The sequence below is a fragment of the Sparus aurata genome, chromosome 10 (genome assembly GCF_900880675.1).
Source record: "Sparus aurata chromosome 10, fSpaAur1.1, whole genome shotgun sequence".
Lineage (NCBI taxonomy): Eukaryota > Metazoa > Chordata > Actinopteri > Spariformes > Sparidae > Sparus > Sparus aurata.
The window spans coordinates 16840109-16861864 of record NC_044196.1 but is presented as its reverse complement, the minus strand read 5'-3'; the positions used below and the strand labels follow the sequence as shown (position 1 = coordinate 16861864).

At 41.1% G+C, this 21756-nt stretch overlaps 1 long non-coding RNA gene across 1 annotated transcript; it reads left to right on the top strand.

Moving 5' to 3' along the window:
• Positions 1-5126: 5126 nt before the first annotated feature.
• Positions 5127-5966, top strand: LOC115590511 (uncharacterized). The gene is made up of 3 exons (XR_003985755.1): positions 5127-5137; positions 5279-5554; positions 5680-5966. It is a non-coding gene; the product is annotated as an uncharacterized LOC115590511 (long non-coding RNA).
• The last annotated feature ends 15790 nt before the right edge of the window (positions 5967-21756 follow it).

Here is a 21756-nt window from a genome sequence, read left to right as displayed (position 1 = left end):
TGTTCATGGTTGTGTGATACAGTAACTTACAGTCTGTCACTCAGTCACTCACTCATTTTGGGCAGTGACATGGTGTGTTTACTGCCCTTGACTGACTCAGTCTGTGGTTCTTGTAGAGTTTCTCTCTCACACAGATTAGTACACATTGTAATCTGAGGTGATTTGCTTCAAATGTCAAAGTATTACAAACTTTTACTGCTTCCTCAAATCCTCCTTAATGTTGAATGTCCTTGATATAGTTTAGAAACATATTTCGTATTGATGTAATATCACTGCTAAATAACTTGTATGTTGTCAGATAAATCACATGTTCTATTGATTGAATGTATTAATAAAACATCTCTCTACCTCTGTTACATAGGTGCTGATGCAGTCCTGGAAGTTCCTGCATTCACTTTGTTTGAAGGAGACTTGGTGACTCTGCGCTGTAAACATCGTACTTCACAACGTACGATGACAGCTACCTTTTTCAAAGATGGATCACCTCTTCAAAACAGAAACCATCAGTCATCCACAACAGGAGAAATGACCATTGATCCAGTGTCAGTGCCAGATGAGGGCAGGTACAAGTGTAAGTTTGCTGATGGGACAGAATCTGAAGAAAGAGAGCTGAGAGTGAAAGGTAAGAAGCTGTCTCACTGTGATGACAAAACATTATTATTGTTTTAGATGCTGCACCAAGAATCCAAATAATTGGTTATTATTTCAGATATTGGGTACAGTCTTTTACTACTAGTGGTCTCTAGAAATGTGTTTAGTATTGTAACATATTTATCTTGATGTGAACAACTTTGTTTTCTGAACTTGCAGCTGTTTGTGGTGTCAAATTGTCAGATCAAATCAGTTCATTGAAACAATAAGTGTTTTCATTGTGTTATGTGGAAATGTAAAAGCATTTTTGATGGCATGTCCATGACAGTAATTTCCTTGTTTTATTGTTTTTCTAAACCAAACAGCAGGTAGACGTGGAGTCACACTGACAGCAGACAGGACAATCATACCACTGGCGGGCAGAGTGACACTGACATGTTCTGTGGAGGATCCTGCTGGATTCAAATATCAGTGGTACAGACAGACGTCAGACTCTGCTGGAGAAACTCCTCCTCATACTCAAAATGTTGATGAATCAAACAGAGTTATCTCACAAGGCAAATACACCTGCAGAGGATGGAGAAATGAACCATATGTCGTCATACCTGATAGTAATGAAGTCATCATTGAGGAAACTGGTGAGTTTAGTATTTTCTAATGGATTAAACAACCTACAGTCTTTATGTACTTAAATAATGACCAAAGTGTGAAGAGAAAGTGATTGTTAGTCATGTTAGTTCAGTACCTCTCACTTTTCTGAAAACAAAAGAAAGAAAACTGTTTAAAGGAGTCATCACCCGGTTTTTTACATATCCAGTCCCTCTTGGATCGCTTTGGATCAATTCTTAAAACTTATTAGAAAAAAAAAAAAAAAATCAAACATAGAGCTTGTTCTGACACTTTTTCATACCGCGACTTTCTCACGCGAGATTATGCGCGAGGTTTTGACCGGTCCGGATGTGCATTGTATTAATATGTAATGAGGCGCGCGTTGATTGGCCGCAGGAAGGACAGAGCCGGAATGGGGGGCGAGCCTGCATGCACACAGACTCCAAAACATAAACAGCCCCCTGTCATGGCGCACACACTAAATAACGAACCTTACGGAATTCAGGCATTTATGTACGAGCCTGAGTCGGAAACCGAACGGGAGAGTGAAGAGGCAGAGACGGTGGAGAGACAGGTTTACAGCAGGATGTCTCTGAATGGTAAATTCTTTTTTTTTCCTTCTTACTTTTCACACTCGTGTTTTACATGTAAGACCTGAGTTTTAATGCTGGCGGTGACGATGTATGGCGTGAAAATGACAGAGAAATAAGCAGATTCTGCGTGCTCACTCTGGCTGAGGACGGCTGTGAGCCGATGCATATGCAAGTAGCCTCCTGTGGTAACGTCACCACAGGAGCAGAGTCAAAATCTCGTGCTTTAGGAACGCGCACTATTGTGCGCTATTCCTGTTCAGAAAAAGAGCCAAAGCGAAAAAAATAAGCCACTTTCAAACTCCAGCTTTTCAGGCAAGTTTCAACAGAGGTCCAACACCAATATGCATGATTTAACGAGAGAAATTGCGATTTCCGGGTGATGACTCCTTTAAATCTCCTTCATCATGTCAACAATGAGCTACTGGTTTGACCTCCTTCACTTTGTTAACAGAAACAAAGATTTGAGGATGCTTCCTTTATGTTGTTCAGTTTTATTTATCAATATCTGGCATTGGGAGATTGTTCATGAGGAAAAGTTTACACTGTACTGCTGCTAATGGTGGAGGTGGCTGGGAAAACACACAATCAGCATGTTGTGCTGGGAGTTAAACATTAATGTTATTAATGCCAAAATCACTACATGTGTTTATTTAACCAGATTTTAACAGAATAGACTTTAAATCCTAATGTTGAAAAGGTGTTGATGTGTTCATGAAGACCTCTTAACAAACATTTATTAAAAAAAAAAAAACAGAATCCAGCCTACAGGCTGAACTAGACATTAAATACAAGACTCACAAAAACGGATAAAGAAATTGTTCTTCCATATTGCTGTGGTCAAAACAGTCTAGTGTCTGAACTAAATGATTGGATATTGAAATGTTTGCTGCAGAACAAAACAACATGCATTCACATAATTATTACAGTGATTATAACAGAAGATGATGGCATTTTATCTGTTCAGTGTTTAATCCTGTTTGAATCCTAACTGTGTATTTTTATGTCAACAGTTTACAACAGGCCCACTTTGACCCTTCAACCCAACTGGCCTCAGATATTCAGAGGAGAGACGATCACCTTCAGATGTGAGATCCAGAGAGGTCGAATTAATACATGGACGTATGAATGGACCAAAAACAACTTAAACACACCTCTAACATACAATGAATACAGGATTATCAGTGCTACTGAGGCTCACAGTGGAGACTACAGGTGCAAAGGAAGAAGAGACTCATATTCCTCAACACGGTGGAGCGACGCCATCAAATGGACAGTATCATGTAAGTTGGACTATCTGTCATTCGTACTGAAAAATGTTTTGTTTTAATTTATCTAAATTAAACAGCAGGAAACATTTATCTCCAACATTAATGAAGTGTCTTATGTTAACTCAGGTTAATCAGCAGTCAGGTTAGTTTAGATGAATCACTTGAGTAGTCTACACTTCCTGTAAGTGATAGTGTCAGTGGTTGTCTGTGTTATGTGTTCACTCTGTGATAGACTGACAGTCTGTCCAGGATGTAACCTCGCTCTCATCAAATGTGAGCTGGGATAATCACCCTGTGAGCCTGCAAAGGACCTTCAGCTCTTCTGCATTGTTCGGTCTCATGTCTCTCATCTTTCTCTTGGTAGTGCCCCATAGATTCTCTATGGAGTTCAGGTCAGGTGAGTTTGCTGGCCAGTCAAGCGCAGTAATCTCATGGTCATTGAACCAGGTTTTGGTACTTTTCTGCTGGAAAATGAAGTCAGCATCTCCATAAAGCTTGTCTACTGAAGGAAGCATGAAGTGCTCTAAAATGTCTTGGTAGACGGCTGCGTTGACTCTGGACTTAATAAAGCACAGTGATGACACCAGCAGATGACATGGCTCCCCACATCAACAGACTGTTGAAACTTCACACTGGACTTCAAGCATCTTGGATTGTGTGCCTCTCCATTCTTCCTCCAGACTCTGGGATCTTGGTTTCCAAATGAGATGCAACATTTGCTCTCATCAGAAAAGAGGACTTTGGACCACTGAGCAACAGACCAGTTCTTTTTTTTCTTTAGCTCAGGTAAGACACTTCTGATGTTGTTTGTTGTTCAGGAGCGGCTTGAAGCCCATGTCCAGGATCCGTCTGTGTGTGGTGGCTCTTGATGCAGTACCTCCAGCTTCAGTCCACTCCTTGTGAAGCTCCTCCACACTTTTGAATGGCCTTTTCCTGACAATCCTCTCCAGGCTGCAGTCATTCCTGCTGCTTGTGCACCTTTTTCTTCCACACTTTTCTCTTCCACTTATATTTCTATTAATGTGCTTTGATACAGCACTTTGAGAACATCCAACTTCTTTTACAATTACCTTTTGAGGCTTTCCCTCCTTGTGGAGGGTGTCAATGATGGTTTTCTGCACAACTGTCAGGTCAGCAGTCTTCCCCATGATTGTGAATTCTAGTGAACCAGACTGAGAGTCCATTTAAAGTCTCAGGAACCCTTTGCAGGTTGTAATGTATTGCTGAAAGAACCTCACATGAGCACAGAGCTGAACTGTGTTTACCTTCACACCGCACGCATTCCTACGGTAGCCCGCTAGGACATACAAGAGTCATGACGTCACACAGCCACAGCAGGTGCAGTTATCAACACTGGTGCTTATGAACACAATATGTTACACAGGTGTTTTGGATTAATTAGCTGATTAGAGTGTGACACTTTGAGCATACAATATTGAACCTTTTCACAATATTCTAATTTTCTGAGATTTTGAATTTGGGGTTTTCATAAGCTGTAAGCCATAATCATCAAATTACAACAAATAAAGGCTTGAAATATCTCACTTTGCATGTAATTAGTCTAAATAATATATTAGTTTCACCTTTTAAGTTGAATTACTGAAATAAATGAACTTTTGCATAATATTCTAATTTTTCAAGTTTCACCTGTATGTGTCCAGTATTAATGAATTAATTCATTGTTAATATTAATTGAAATGTGAGTCTCAATTCAAGTATTTCTTGTCTGTAGGGGCTGCACTATATAAACTGAAGTAAATCACAGAGACATTAATTTCCTTTTTTATGTCTTTGTTCTAAGTCAAACAGCAAACAGACCAAAGGCTGAACTGAGGGCTGATGACAGAGACATTCCTGTAGGGGGCAGTGTGACCCTGACCTGCTCTGTGAACCCATCATCATCTGGTTGGAAATACTTCTGGTACAGAGGAGAGAAAACATCTGAACCTCTGACCTCTCAACTCTCAGCTGGACCAATCAGAGTCTCAGAGGAAGGAGTCTACTGGTGCAGAGGAGGAAGAGGAGAGCCAGTTTACTACACAGAGTACAGTGATTCAGTCAGTATCTACAAAAATGGTGAGTTGGAATTTTGTTTTGGAAACAGAATTTTAAAACATATATTGTATTTATATTTATGGATTGATAAAAAAAAATACATGATGTAGATTTAACTTTTTCATTTTTGTTTCCTTATTGTGAATTCTTGAACATGAACAGTTCCAAACAAGGCTGTTGTGACTCTGCAGCCAAACTGGTCTGAAATATACAGAGGAGAGACGATCACTCTCAGATGTGAGATCAAAGATGGAGGAGACACTGAGTGGGAGTATGAATGGAGAACAACCAGCTCAGAAAAACCTTCAAATCAAAATGAACACAGCATTAGATCTGTTTCTGCATCCCACAGTGGAGTCTACAGGTGTAAGGGCAGAAAGAAAAGTGAAAAGTCTTCAACAGATTGGAGTGATCCCTTCAAACTGACAGTATCAGACAGTAAGTCACATCACATTTCTTTCAAAGTGAAGATAACACATCATATTATAGTGTACTGGTTGTGTGGAATGTATTTGATCCTCTATCAATACATGTTCTCATTTAAAAAAATCATTTTCCACCAGAACCCCAGTCTGTCCTCACTGTGTCTCCATCATGGCTGAGTGCTGGAGCCTCAGTAACTCTGAACTGCAGTGTTAAAGATCAATCTGCAGGATGGAGGTTCTACTGGTATAAGACTGTTCCTGATCCATCAGACAACTCCTACAGCTATGAGCTGCTACCTGGCAGCAGCAGTGGGACTGAACAGGATTCCTACATTGTTCATGGACAGACACACACAGCAGGATATGTGTGCAGAGCTGGAAGAGGAGATCCAGTGTATTACACTGATTACAGTCAACCTAAGTTTGTCTGGTTTACAGGTCAGTCTGTTTCTATCTCTTAAGAAACAGATGTTATATCAGCTCTGCTCATCTTTTGTAAAAATGATTATAAACATACAGTATCTTGGAAAAAAGGAATATTAATTTACTGTGGTCTTATGATCTTGTCTCTCTCGCTAGCGTCTAACTAAACGTCACACTTTCCACCTTACTGGGCGGAATTTACTTGTTTCCTACTACTACTTCCTACACGCTAAACTTCACAACGCCAAACTTCCTTCTGTCCTCACTCTTTAACCTGAAACACAAACAGAGAGATATGATATCTTGGCTAAACCTTTACTCTCTTTTGTAAAAAGTACTTTTAGTCTGGATACTGAATCTCTTTATCTCATTTAAAATGTACTTAAAATGAGAGCAAAAGGTCAAAATACTGAACTTTGTTGCAATAAAAACAAAAACAAAGCTAAAGACTATTTGAATTGAGGCATTTCATATCTAAAGATCTCTGTGCTCTGTTTGAACTCTTATCACATGTTGTTTTTCAGATTTTCACTCATCAGCGTCTCTCACAGTGAGTCCTGACAGAGCTCAACACTTCACCTCTGACGCTGTCTCACTGAGCTGTGAGGGAAACTCTACTGAGTGGAGAGTGATGAGGGTATCACCTGAGGACAGATACATGTCAGACTGCACCACCTGGAGGACAATGACTGGATCTACATGCAAACTGAACACTAACTGGCTCAGTGATGCAGTGTACTGGTGTGAGTCTGGATCAGGAGAGTTCAGCAATGCAGTCAACATCACTATACAGAGTATGATTTTATTATATTTTGTTTTTCTTTGACTTATTATTTCGAACATCCCTTTGTGTGTTGAGGAGTACAGTACACTGATATGTTAAGAGTTCCTCCCAACACTCTGCTTCATGATCTCTCTGGTAATTAATTGTTTTCACTTAATAAACATAGTTCAGTGTTTAATTAGACTGCGATTTTAACCGTGTTTAAATTTAGCACATTTGCGGCTGATCTGTTCTTCAGTTTTTAGGTCCATGATCACCATTTAAAGTCCAGTGTGAAGGATTTAGTGACATTTAGCTGTGAGGTTGCAGATTCAGCAGCTGAAAGGGTTCTTGAACAGTAAGACACACAAGGTGTATGAAGATAAAATATATATGTATCTTTTCTCATCTGTCTACATCCACTCATTCTCAAGTTCCTCGACCAGCTGATCTCTGACTGAAACCTCGTATTCTTTGACTGTTTAACAGATAAAAATATGATCCTGCTGAGCCCTGCCCGTCCTGTGACTGAGGGAGATTCTGTTAGTCTGAGCTGCAAATTAAGAAGACAAACATTAGTTTCAGACACCTTCATCTGTTGGATTCCGTTGACTCTGATATTAATTAAAGCACTTTGTAAAGTCAGTTTTACAAACATGTTATATAAGTTTATTAATAGTTTATATCTACTATCTTTACAGCAGTGTCCAGGCCTGAAAACTCTTCAGTTCCTGTTCTGTTGATTGTTGGGCTGATTTGTGGAATCCTTCTTGTTATTCCTCTGCTCGTTTTGTTTTGCTACAGAGCGTCCAATGGTGAGACCTTCTTCTTCTGTTATTAAATGTTTTTGAATTATTCAAATACACACACATACTCTGATCTCATGAGGTAGAACAGCAGTATAACAACCATCTAACAACAAATGTCTCTTTTCACAGATTCATGCTTGGTCAGGTAGGTGCAACACTCTCTCATCTCATTTTGAACATAACATCAACACATTTTTACGTTCCTATTCAAATGTCTTGTATCCGATACGTGTTGTAGACCAGTCCAGTCTGAGAGCGCCAACACAGAACATGTTGACTGCGAGAATGATAATTACTCTGCTCTCCTCCATGGTAAGCAGTTAAACTAATCTTTATTTTTTTACATATTATATTTAAAGTAATCTAAAAAGTCTTAGTTTGTTTAATGAGTATTGTAAACTAACCTTGTCTTGATATTTATTTCTCTGTAGGTGATGTTTGTCTCTATGAAACAATCAGAGGACGTAAAGAAGCTGAACATGGTACAGTTTATACCTTTTTATTTAACATGGAGCTGTTAGAAATACTAGAAAAAGACAATTTAATTTAACTGTAAGTGACTTCTTGACAATCCTTGAGCATATTTATTTGTCTGAAATGACATATTTTAGACTGAGTTACACATCTAACAACAAATGTCTTTTTCACAGATTCATGCTTTGTCAGGTAGGTGCAACACTCTCTCATGTCATTTTGAACATAACATCAACACATTTTTATGTTCCTATTTAAATGTACTGTATCTGATACGTTTTGTAGACCAGTCCAGTCTGAGAGCGCCAACACAGATCGTGAGGACACTGAAAATGATCATTACTCCACTCTCCTCCATGGTAAGCAGTTAAACTAATCTTATAAATCTAATCTTATATACTTATACAGTGGGGGTCCAAAAGTCTGAGACCATTGAAAATCTCTAATATTGTCACGTAAACCTGGAAATTATCAGAAAGTGCTAAGAAAGTGTGAGTCTGAGCATCAAATCATTTCCAGACTCTAGGTTTCTAAAGGAGCAGTGCATGTAACAATATAAACTGTAAAACACTTCACAGAAACTGGATCAGTTGTATCCAAAGCACGATCAGACAGACCCAACGTGACCACACTGTGGGAGAAGGTTGTGGTACATACCCTGTATAAAGGTTAGGCCTGATAAGGTATGGATGAGGGCGTAGTGACGTCTGATCTATGAGTTTATATCTCTCATGGTCTTTGCAAACTCAGCAGTTAGAAGCTGCTGTAGAAATGTTTACAAAACAGATCTCTGACAAACCAAGGCTGCTGTTTATGTAAACTCATAGGATGGATAATTCCACATCACACACTATCAGAAGATCAATAAATCAAGCTTCGTTCCCTGAAAGATAGAAAAGCAACTTCATTACATATACAGAATTTGATAAATACACACACAAGAATCCAGTCAGCTGAAGTCTGACAAAGGAAAACTGTCTTGTAGTCGTCTCGAGGACGATCAGCTGTTCCTAAACTACTTCTTAGTTTGTGAAGCAAGACAACAGACTGGAGGTGGATTAAGAAATACCAGATTCAAATGATAAAAACAATCTGAGGTCTCACATGATTGATGTGTTGTATACAGTTAAACTGATTAAACTAACTTTGTCTTGATATTTATTTCTCTGTAGGTGATGTTTGTCTCTATGAAACAATCAGAGGCCATCAAGAAGCTGAACACGGTACAGTTTATACCTTTTTATTTAAAGCCCCTGTACATACTTTTCATTTAGTGTTGATTTTGGCGGCCCCACTGGACGAAAGCGGTAGTGTTTTGCCGGAAAGAAGACTGCATTTCCCATGAGCTCTAGCGCCCACTGTTGTAAAGACGTTTGTCTGGCCGGCGCGTGTAGATTTGTTTTGGAAACGTCAGAAAGAAGACGGGACTTGCTTTGAAAACGTTTTTAAAAACTTTTTTAGCAGCTATCTGCAGCGTGCATATGGACGAGGTAATGTGTCTATTTGTATTTCTCCTTAATATAATATGCCGCCGGTGAAACAAAGTAATGCTGCTGTTGCACTGCAATTTGCCAGCTATATATATATTACCCACGGTGCTACAGAGCTAGCGTTACAGCAAAGTCACAGTGATTGTGATGGATGTTTTGTTCCAAGTAAGAAACTGAATCATTATAATGACAGAGGATATTACCGATGCATCGTTGCAGGTCGGCTGGGCTGATACACACAGCTGAAATGGATGCGTGATCTAAGACGTTTGTTGTCGTTTTCACGAGTGTAGTATCTAGAGCTGATCTAGTGGTAATGTTAGCCAGCTTTGTTGTAACAACATAAATTCAGGTATTGCTGTAAACTACGTCCCGCATTACATTTCATAAATGAAATAAAATTTACAAACCTGTCTAGGAGGAATCGGGCATTATGGATCCGACCCTCCCTTCAAGCCCCGCAACTCCCTCCATCTCTGGAAGGAATCGCCAATGTTTATCCGTGTTTTAGCCCTAGCTCGTTCGGATTCCCTCTAGGCCTTTCGTTGGTCTTCTGTTCGAATTCTTTTTCTTTTCTTTGTCTCATTATCAGCCATGACAAAAGTTTTAGGTCGGTTAGCACTGGCTAGCGTAGCAACAAAACAGCTATGCCGTATCCTGAATGTCGTCAGTTCCGGTCTGACTGCCGTAAATCGTTTCGTCAGTGGTCCGACCCGACCAAGGCCTTTCAGAGGTATAGAATTAGACTACTTAGAAAAAGCGTATCTTCACGCTGATGGGCTCATTTGCTGTTGTAGGTAACAGAGACACATCAGCACAAACCAGAGACTTTTCTATATCCAGTTAAAAACTCTGTACAGGGGCTTTAAAACAAATGCAAAGTAGAACTGTTGCGTGGTCTCAGTCTTTTTGACCCTATAAACACATTTCAAATGATAAAAACAATCTGAGGTCTCACATGATTAATGTGTTGTATACAGTTAAACTGATTAAACTAACCTTGGCTTGATATTTATTTCTCTGTAGGTGATGTTTGTCTCTATGAAACAATCAGAGGCCGTCAAGAAGCTGAACATGGTACAGTTTATACCTTTTTATTTACCATGGAGCTGTTAGAAATACTAGAATCAGACAATTAACTGTAAATGATTAACTGACAATCATTTAAGTTTAAAACATGTTTACATTTCAAATTAATCCAACATCTCACACATTCTTTTATTGATCTTAAAAACACTGCTAAGAGTCAATTCTTTATTGAGAGAGTGGCGGGGGGAGAAGGGGAGAGAGAGGAAGGAGAGATGGAGAGATGGAGAGAGAGGGGAGAGAAAGAGAGGGGGAGGAAGAGAGAGGGGGGAAGGGGGGAGAATTTTTTTTTGAATTTAACAGTATTTTATTAAATGTTCAATATATTATAGATTCATAGAATCCAAATCATCTCAGTACACGTCCAAAGAACAGCTCTTCATCAACAACACTGCAGAGCACATGTTTATAACACCACACACTGGAAAACTTTTCCAGATCTTTCATCATTCTATAATAATTAAAATCTATTTTTAAACGGGCTTTAAACATTTTTACAAACAGGAAAACAGCATCATCATCCACAGCTGTCTCTATTCTGTTTCTTCTGCTCAGATACACGGCCATCTTTGCACTCCCCACAATGAAATGAAGAAGCTGGCATTTGTCTTTTTTCTTCTGAGAATACCTGTAGCCCAGAATGAACATCTGTTTTGAAAAGAACTCCCCAAATAGTCAGAAAATATGTTCCAACATCGCAAACAGAGGCAGCAGTCGACAACACTCCATGAAACAATGAAAAACAGTCTCACGATGAGGACAAAATGGACAGACATGACCCACATCAGAGTTAACGACAGACACAAATGCATTCACAGCAATGATACCATGTAAAACCCTCCACTGCAGGTCAGCAGCTCTTCTGATCAATGGTGGTTTGTACAGCGCTCTCCATTCAGGTCCAACACCATCACTCAGGCCTAAGTGAGCTCTCCATGGAGTGTCAGTTCTACCTAAGAGCGATCCTGTACAGTCCCTGAAGTCTGGGGAAATGCTCACCGAAGGGAAAACGTCGTTCTCATCAGGTTTCATAAAGCCGTCACAATACTGCCGTAACAAAGCCCGCTCACTGTCTGTGAGAGCTTCTCTCCATCTGCTGAGCAACACAGACACACTTCCAGTTGATTTCACCTGTAAGCGGAAAGCAAGAGGAGTTGCATTGTCCATGTTTGCACCTGCAAGCTGAACTACATGTCCCAGAGTCACCACATTAGACAGACAGAACTGCCTGTGCATAGTCCATCCCACCTGACAGCCTGGACTGAAACGGGTCCCACAGACTACTGGTTCTTGGAGCAGCCAGTACACTGAGCTGTGGTGTCCCAGCCTCTTCTTCTTTAAAAACCTCCACACCTTAAACAGTCCACGATAAAAAAAAACAGGTTATTCCTTTATGTTCTGCTGCTTTAAATCCATTAGCAACAAAGATCTGTTGAGTCCAAGTCCACCTAACCTATATAAAATGGTGCAAGCCAGCGGCCTCCACACTAAATCAGCAGGGCCACACAGAAACATCTGTAAGAACTGGAACCTGAAAGTAGCCCCCCTGCTGCTCAGGTGGATCAGGCCCTGTCCTCCTTCATTCCTTGGCAGATACAGCACACTCTGAGGCACCCAGTGTAGTTTGTCCCAAAAGAAATCCACAAAGAGAGCCTGGATCTTTGACAGCAGATCAGGTGGGGGATCAACACATGACAGGCGATGCCATAAAGTGGACGATACTAAATTGTTGATAGTGAGAACTCGACCTCTGTATGACATTTTTGCTTTATTCCATTTCCACCTCGCAAGACGACCTTTCACTTTTTCGAGAACATTCTCCCAGTTATTAAGAACAAATGAAGGATCACCTAAAAACACTCCTAAATATTTCAGCCCCCCCGTCTTCCAGATCAACCCTCCAGGCAAACTGAGCTTTTTCTCCACTCCACCAACACTGAGAGCTTCACTTTTGTCCCAGTTGACTTTGGCTGAAGATATTGAGCCGAACTGAACGACATCTCTTACCAAAACATCAATATCCTGCTGGCTGTCTACCAGGAAGACCACGTCATCTGCATAGGCTGACAACTTTAAAGGTGCATTGCAACCTGGAATAGCCAGTCCCTGAAGGTCAGCTGTAAGTTTGTGCAACAAAGGCTCAGTTGCTGAGGAGTATAACATGCTGGAGAGGGCGCAGCCTTGTCTAACTCCCCTCTGAACCTGAAATGTAGCGCTCAAACCACCATTTATCTTCAAGATGCTCTGAATGTCACAATATAAAACCTTTATCTTATCAATAAAACCAGGACTAAAACCAAAGGAACTCAATGTAAGCCATAAATATTCATGTTCAACATGATCAAAAGCTTTTTCTTGATCAATCGATATGATGCCAGCTTTGAGGCCAAACAGTTTACTGATCTCTAAAACGTCACAAATTAAAATGATATTATCAGAAATCAGGCTGCCTGGGACACAGCAGGTCTGATCACACTGAATCACTTGTTCCATTACTCTGCTCAGCCTGGTCGCCAACACCTTGGAAAGGAGCTTATAGTCGGAGCAGAGCAGCGACACAGGCCTCCAGTTTTTAATGAGCTGCAGGTCACCTTTCTTAGGCAGTAAGGTCAGGACCGCTCTCCTACAACTCAGCGGCAGACACCCTCCACTGAGACTGTCACTCAGTACTGAAAGCAGATCCCGCCCCACGACCGACCTGAAAGACTTCTAAAAGTCAACAGGTAAACCGTCTATTCCTGGAGCTTTTCCACTCTGCATGCTCTGCAGAGCAGCATAGAGCTCATCAGAGGAGAGAGCTGCTTCCAGCTCTACATGACTCTGCTGCTCAACCTGAGGAAGTCCAGTGTAGAAACTGTGAGACGCTGCCTGCTCCTTTCTATGCTCACATTTAAACAGCTCACTGTAAAAGTTGACAGCATATTTTGGGATTTCAGTGTGATCAGTCAGCACCTGCCCAGTGTCAGACCTTAAGCTATGAATGAACCTCTTCTGTCCATTCTTACGTTCCAGACCAAAGAAGAAATGTGATGGAACATCCATCTGAGCTACATTTTGAAAGCGGGACCTAACCAGAGCCCCCCGAGCTGAGACACCCAGCAAGTTGGCTAAAAGAGACTTTTTTACTTTCAGTGTCTCAGTCTGGTTCTGATCTCCGGTGGCTTCAGCTAGGTCTCGGAGTTCCTCCACTTCAGACTCTAGAGCCCTTACTGAACTTATCAAGATCCTTGTGACATTCTGAGCGTACTGCTGACAAAATTGCCTAATTTGGACTTTACCAAAGTCCCACCACTGTTGTAAAGACACAACTCAGATTTCATATTTTGGTGGTTTTCCCAAAAAAAGACAAAAGTTTCTTTGAAGTTTTTATCCTCCAGTAAGGCACTGTTGAAATGCCAGTAGGCACTATTGGGTTTTACACATTTTATAAAAACAGAAGCTGTCACAAGTGAGTGATCAGAGAAACCAACAGGGCTGATAACACAACTTTTAAATACATTAAAATGATACTTAAAACAATAAAAACCATCGAGTCTGGCCATACACAGTGAGTTCTCCTTAGCATGTGTATTCCTCTTTATTACATTTCTCAGTCACTTCATTTAAAACACCTAGAAACACGACTCTCTCCACTCCCACAACTGGAGCATAAATATTAATGAACACCATTTTTATGTTTTCACACACTGCTCTCACTTTCAACAGACGGCCTTTAATAACTTCTTCAGTTTCTACAGACTGAGGAAGAAAATGTCTAGAAAAAAGAATTCCAACCCCACAACTGTTACTAGTTTTGTGGCTTAAGAAGGTTTCACCGGTCCACTCTGTTCTTCAGTCAGTCTGGTTTTCAGGAGTACTGTGTGTCTCCTGTACCAAAATAACATCCAGCTTTTTGAGAGAACACAGCTTGAAAAGAGACGCCGTTTTCCCATCATCCCTTGCTCCATTTATATTCAAGCTGCTTATTCTTATGTCTCCCATAGGATAGAAAAATAAAGGGTGAAACAAAAAAGAGTGAACAAAACAGGCAAAAAAAGGAATAACTATTTAACTCATTCATCATCATCCAACTGCTTTTTGACCTTTTGAAGCAGTTTCTTCAGGCGGTAAGTCTCCTGGTCAGTGAAAGCTTTCTCCCCCAGAACTCCAGGGTTTCTCTTAAAAGCCTTCACTGAATCAATGAACAGTTGTAGATCAGGAAACACTTCCTCAACTTTAACATTCCTGGCTCCTTTAGTGTTTTGCAAACACTTCTTAATACTCATTAAAGAGTAACCACTCCTGCTGTTAGCTCACGTCTGTGAGGAAGCTACAGACTCTTCATCACTCTCCTCATCAGCTTCACTTTCACCTGACTGCAGACAGTCACTGCGAAGAGACACTTTCTTCACTTTCCCAGAAGGCTGACAAGCATCACTGCTCACTTTTCTCTTCATATTGTCTTTAAGAGAATGTTCATCTATCGGCATTTCACCTTCCTCCTCCAGCCGACATTTTGCCTCCGTAGTTTAAGTGTGTGTGTCGACTGTGTTACTGTTTCTACTGTCAGTGTGTGACTGATCAGTATCCTCCACAACAGCACTTGAACCAACAGGAACCAGACCAGCTGTACCTGAATTGACAGATCCTAGATCAGCAGCATCTCGATGCCAACAGCACCTGAAGCACCAGCCTGTGAAGCACCAGAACCTGAGCCAGCATCCCCTTGATGCTCAGTCTGTTGTGTGTTCTGTGTGTCTTGTTGTTCTGGACCTGCTGCTGCAGTCTCATTATTTGCACCAGCATCTTTTTTTCTGTGGACAGGTCCGGATGAGGTGACCCTCCACTCCACAGCCAAAGCACTTCATCCTCTCTGAAGACGCATAAACAATACAATCAAAATCATCTACTCTGAATTTCAACATCAAGTGTAACTCTTCAGTGTTGTTTTTCAGAGTCATAAAGACCTGCCTTCTGAAGGAGACAGCATGTTTCAGGTGTGGAGATTTACAGCCCAGAGGAATCAGTTTGACTGGAGACATTAACTGTCCGTGTCTCGCTAGTTCTCTCCTCAACATTTCATTACTAATGAACGGAGGACCTTTGGACAGAATGATCTTTTTGGCTGGATTAACCAGCGGCACCACCTGAACAAAGGTGTCCTGGATCACTACACCTCGTTCAACAACCGTGCTTACTTTATCAATACTGTCCAAAAAAATAACGGCTCCACTGTTCATTCTTGATGCGGACTTTATACCGTCGTAACCGACTATTTCTCTGATTGCTAAACTGCAATCCTCCACAGAGCAATTAACAGTCGGACGAAGTTTGACTCTGTGTCTGCGTGTGAGCATCTCCAGCCCCACGCTTCCAACTCTGTGAGTCGGCATAACTTCCAGCCGAAGCCGGTCGTTACCGCTCCGCTAAAACTAGAACACAAAATACAACTGCAGTACAAAAACTAACAAACAAACAAGCAAACACACAAATAAACGTACAAAAGATAGAAGCACACTCAAGGCAGGAACACACCGGCCCAACCGTTGGACGTCTGAAGCGTTTGGAGAGACTCGGACGAGGTCGGGAACACATATGTTTGGTGTGTTCGGCTCTGTCGGAAGCTTTCGGAGCCGTGCGGACGTTGTCGGATCCGACTGAGCATGCGAAGTCTGAGGAGGAGGGCCGTCGGACGTCTGAGCCATTTGATCCTCTGATTGGTTGTGTGCCAGCTGAATGGCCGTTCTGATTGGCGGTGTGCTGGCGAATCAGCGCGGTGTGTGGGAGGGACGGAATACTGTGTGCGCTTTGTTTTTCTATGCACTCCGTTCCGTCATTCCCCGTTTTCATGTTTTGCAGTAGTGGCACCAGACTAGTTGTTATGTCCGTTCAGGACGAATTAATTTGTGTTAGTTTGGTAATGCCTCGCTGCATGTTTAGTATGCAGCTGTTTTTATCGGAAATAGTTAAGTTTCGTTTTGATCGAAAGTAAAGATAGTTGCGTGCATATGGTTCTCGTTTACAACTCACAACACAAGTGCCACCCGCTTATTGCATCTGCGCAAGCGCAGAACGTACACGCTACTGTGGAGTAGGCAGCACGTCGAAGCGGTGTGTTCAATGCAACTTTTCTGCCGAACGGGTCAGACAAGAGGCAACGGAGTGGTCGGAGAGTGGTCGGATAAGGCAGTTGGACGTCTGGGCGGTGTGTGGGGGCCTTCACTCGCTGAATCGCGCACCCACTCTCACCGCCTGACACTCCTCACACACTCAGGGAGAGAGAGAGAGAGAGAGAGAGGGACAGGGAGAAAGAGAGGAAAGAGAGAGGGGAGAGAAAGAGGAGAATAGGGGAGAAGAGAGGGGGATAAAAGAGAGGGGGAAGTAAAAGAAGGATGAGAGAGAGGGGAGAAGGAGAGAGAAAGAGAGAGGGAAGAGAACGAGAGGGGTTGGGGGAGGAAGAGAGAGGGGAGGGAGAGAGAAGGGGGGAGAAAGAGGGGGAGAAAGACAAGGGGGGGAGAGAGGGGGGAGGAGAGAGAAGTGGGAGTGAAAGGGGTGAGAAAAGGAGGGGAAGGGTAGGGAGAGAAAGAGCGTGGAGGATAGGGGAGAGAGGGGGCGAGAGAGGGGTGAAAGAAGGATAGGGGAGAGGGGGAGGGAGAGAGAAGGGGCAAGAAAGAGAGAAGGGAGAGGAAGAGAAAGAGAGGGAGAGAAGGGGGAGAAAGGCAGAGGGGGAGGGAGAAGCGGGATAGAAAGAGGAAGAGAATGAGGGGAGGGGTAGGAAGAAAAAGAAAGAGCAGAGGATAGGGATAGAGGGGGCAAGAAAGAGAAAGGGGGTGTGGGGGGGAGAGAAAAAGGTGGTAGGGAGAAAGAGAGAGAGGACAGTGAAATGCCATTTATCCTCCTTAATCCTGACATGAACCTGACCCTTTTTTTTTGTTTACTTTACTTTTTCTTTCAGGTCAATAAAGAAATCTGCACCAACTAAACCAATGGAACGGACGACAACATGAAAAACTACATCTGTGTACTTTGACAGCTTTCATGGAATCACTGTGTGGAGCTGTGCTGTCCAAAACAAAGAGCTACAGAGAAAGTCTCAGTTTATAGAATACTATGATAATAAGACACAAAGGGAGGTTCAGAGCAGAAGATGAGACGCTGTTGAAAACACCTCAGTACCTACGGTGAACTGATAAGTGTCCTGAGAACAGAACGTTTATTCTGGACCAACACAGTTCCCTTAAATGAGCCGAGGTCACTGCTGACCCCACGTCAGATTGTTACTGACACAAGTTCACGCTCAGGTCACATCATAACTCACACATATTCTCAGGTGTAATAATATGTAAGGTCAAAAGAGAATGTCAGTATGTAAGGTGAGCGATGGCTATGCAAGGTGAAAAGGTAACCATTATATGTGAGGTTAAAGGTAAAGAACAAAGTTTTTATTACAGCTGACAGCATTTCATTAGACTGCTGTAGAAATATGAGACATGCTCAGTATTCTGTACAGTTCATTTGTTAGCAGATGATGTAAAATAATGGCTTCATATGGATTTTATTATTGTCTCTTTTAGCACAAGACTACTGAAGCAGAATCCCTGTTTTATTTACTCACTTCATCAATACTTTCAATTTTTACAGTTATGTTGTCACCTTTTGTTTTTGTTCAGTTTTTGTAGGAAACATTGAATGCAACTTTGATACGATATGTTTGAGCTTGTGTAGCAGGGTACCAGCTTTAAAGTCAGCGTCTTTGTTAAGTGTTAGATCCAGGATAGACGTCAACACTGACTTTTGATAGAAGTAATAATCTGCTATCAAACAACATCTCCTATTGCATGTACAGTATGTATGTTTTCTCTCTGTCAGTTTTAAGTTAACTGAGAAGTATTGTGTGTATTTTTTCACCTCAAAGTATCTTATGTTCATCATATTTTAAAATCTTTTGAATATTTTATACATCAATAAACAGTTTGTTTTCCAGCAGTAAGCTGTCAGTTATGTTTTTAATTCCTTTTTTGACTGCACAGCCAAACTGCCACAGAGCCCTGTAGCAATGATCATGTCCCTTAATGTCAGTGTGTCTGAAAGTATCTGGATGTACTTGATATGGATGCTGTTTGACGGGTTGTGTATCACCGACACCAACATCACGTCACTTCAGCACCGGACAGCGACACCATCTGTTCATCCGGGCCTGTGCTGCCTCAAGATTTCCACTAGCTGTCTCACAAGCCCGACGCAGTTTCAACCTGAAGTTTCTGACATATTCCAGCAAACTGTGTTCCGTCCCTTCACACAGCCACTTCTCCCTCAACAGCTTCAAGGGACCACGTACAGTATGGACAAACACCAACTCTGAAGGACCAAACCCAAGAGACTCCTGTACCACTTCCCTAATGGCAAACATCTGCAGGTGAACCCCCTCATCCCAGTCCTTTTAATCTCCAGACAATCAGTGTGTAGCATGGTCTTCAATGTCTGGTGAAGCACTGAGCTGTACAGGGAGTCTTCTTCTTCTTAAAGGATGGTAATACAGTGTACCAGTGTGAGTTTACCAGGTAGCAATGATAAGGAGATGTGATTTAAGTTAATACAGAGACAGGTCTATGAAACATCTTAAAGTTTATTTTAAATGAACATCATCAGGTTGATGAGTAAGTCAGTCAGTGTACTTGATAGACTCCAGTCACTGTGCAGGTGAAATAAAAGCTTTTTCCACAGATCACCACAGGGGGGCGTCAAACCACACTATCTGATACTGACACAATGCATGTGCTCCTTTTTACCTCTGAGACGAGGGCGGCTGTAGTGAAGTCCCAGGATGCCAAGTCAAGGTTACCTGTGAGTCTCATTCTCAAAGAGTTGGAGTTCTCTCTAAGTGATAATAACTCTGTCAACTTCTTTTGTTTTAAACTTTTCATGTTCTTTGAATCTTTAGCAGCTGAAGATGTCCCCCTGCTTTACTCGACTCAGTTTCTACCACAAGAGACAAAAAAAAAAAAAAAAAGGAAAATATAGCACTGCTTAGGTGTGAATGATGTCACTGTCTAATTCTCGGCACCTTAGCATCATGTCATTATATTTGATATGGATCTAGAAAGATATTTCAGTCATGCTGATGAGATCTGGCTTTGCGTGTTCCTTCTCACGATAAAATACGCTACACTTTATGTTAGTATTTTGTTCATTTTATTAGATTATCCCTCATTTTTACCCTACTTGATGTATGTATGTGCAATAATTACTGTTTATGACACTTTTTAATTTGACTATTTGGAGGGACCAGGAAGAAAGACGAGCATGACCTTTGCATGTCTTCACTTTAAGGTGGTTTTGCCACAACTTCACCCACAGGAAGTGACTGAGCTCAGACAAATACAGAAATAGTCTAATGAATAGAAGTGAGCATGAAGAGAGCAGAAAGCTCCCCTCTGTTCCATTGTCTCTCATCATCATTACTGTACATTTTCTTTCTGAGATAAGGTCCCATGAGGTCCACCAGAAGGGGCTGATCTTGTGTTCACTGGATGTAAAATAAGGATGAGGAACAAACCTTGGCAAGGGAGATGAGCTAATAATTTATTCACAGTGGACAGGAAATGTAAAAGAGTCAAAGGATGCTGCGGTCAACGTCACTGCAGTTGTTTGAGCTTTGTGTGAAAGGGAATCAAGAACAGAGTGAGAACTGCACTCAGACGAGGAAGTTGATGAAAAACTCTGCTCTCACATTTACAAGATAGTGCCGACAGTGTGGGTGCTGGATGTGAAGATGGGGCACACTCTGCTCGGTGTGCTCGGGTTATTCTGTGAGTACATCTGTGACTTTCTATGTGATGTTCAGTATCTATATCAGTGTAGTAGTTGTGTACACATGACCTTTGTTGCTGATTTGTCTTGGTTCAGATTGGAGGATTATGTTAAGTATATTACTCAACTAGTTACTTTTGCACTAGTTTTTGCTCACATACCTGGACAATGCATGTACAGTATATGATCTAAGGTATAATGTATATAGCTGTGGAATCACATGTATTGCTTATTTTACTCGGCCTCTATATATTGAAGAGTTTTAAATGTGTTTCCCACCTCTGTAGCTGTGTAGCAGAATATCATCACAAAAATGTGTGATACTGTTGATTGATAAACAATAGTTGCCACTGATGAAACTCCACCTGGATTTTGTATTTGATTCTGGTCTAATGAAGTTTGAATCTTTATTTTAGTGCTGAATACACTCCTGTACGGACATGCTGAAGGTGACTAGTTATCTTTTCTATATTGACTGATTATGTTTGTCCTATATGTCTCCTACTGTATCACTCTTGATCACTTGTTCTTGCAGTTGTGTTTTTCCATATATGTTTCATTTTACTCAGTGCACATTATGAAATGACTGGATTAGTGCTCAGTTGTTAAAGGAAGCTACTTGGAAAGTGTAGCTCTGCATGATACCACTGACTTCACACTGGAATAAGTTTAGTGACTGTAAAGCTGCTTTAGTTCGGTTCACTGAAGCTGTGTAGAAAAAGCTGAAGAAACTGTTTTGATAGAAAGATCAAATGAACAAAACCTTATTTAAACCTAATACAAAATTATAACAGAATATAAATCACTAAAATTGTGATTTTACTGCTAAAGAGTTCACTTGTTCACAGGTCTTTCTTTTGCATATTTCGAGCTGATGCTGATCCTGATATGAAACTGTAAATTAACCAAATGGAAGATAAAATAAAATAAAAATAATTAAAAAAAAAGAGTCTGTTACCTATTTAATCATTTTAAGGGCAGAATAATGGAGACGAAGATCACTCTGATGAAGGGAAAGAACCAACAGTTGAAACAGTAACTTACAGTCTGTCACTCACTCATTTTAGGCAGTGACATGGTGTGTTTACTGCCCTTGACTGACTCAGTCTGTGGTTCTTGTAGAGTTTCTCTCTCACACAGCTCAGTACACATTATAATCTGAGGTGATTTCCTTCAAATGTCAAAGTATCACGAAAACAATCAGAGAAGAAAAGTGAGAAAAGAAGGGCAGAGTTCAGCTGTTCACATCAAGAGATTCATATAAGTAAATAAATGTTGGTCTTCGCAAAAAACCATGTGACATATTTTCTTTGTGAAAGCCAAATACAGGACTCGATCATAAGAATAACCCGTCCTGTGTGTTCACTGCAAAGCAAAATTC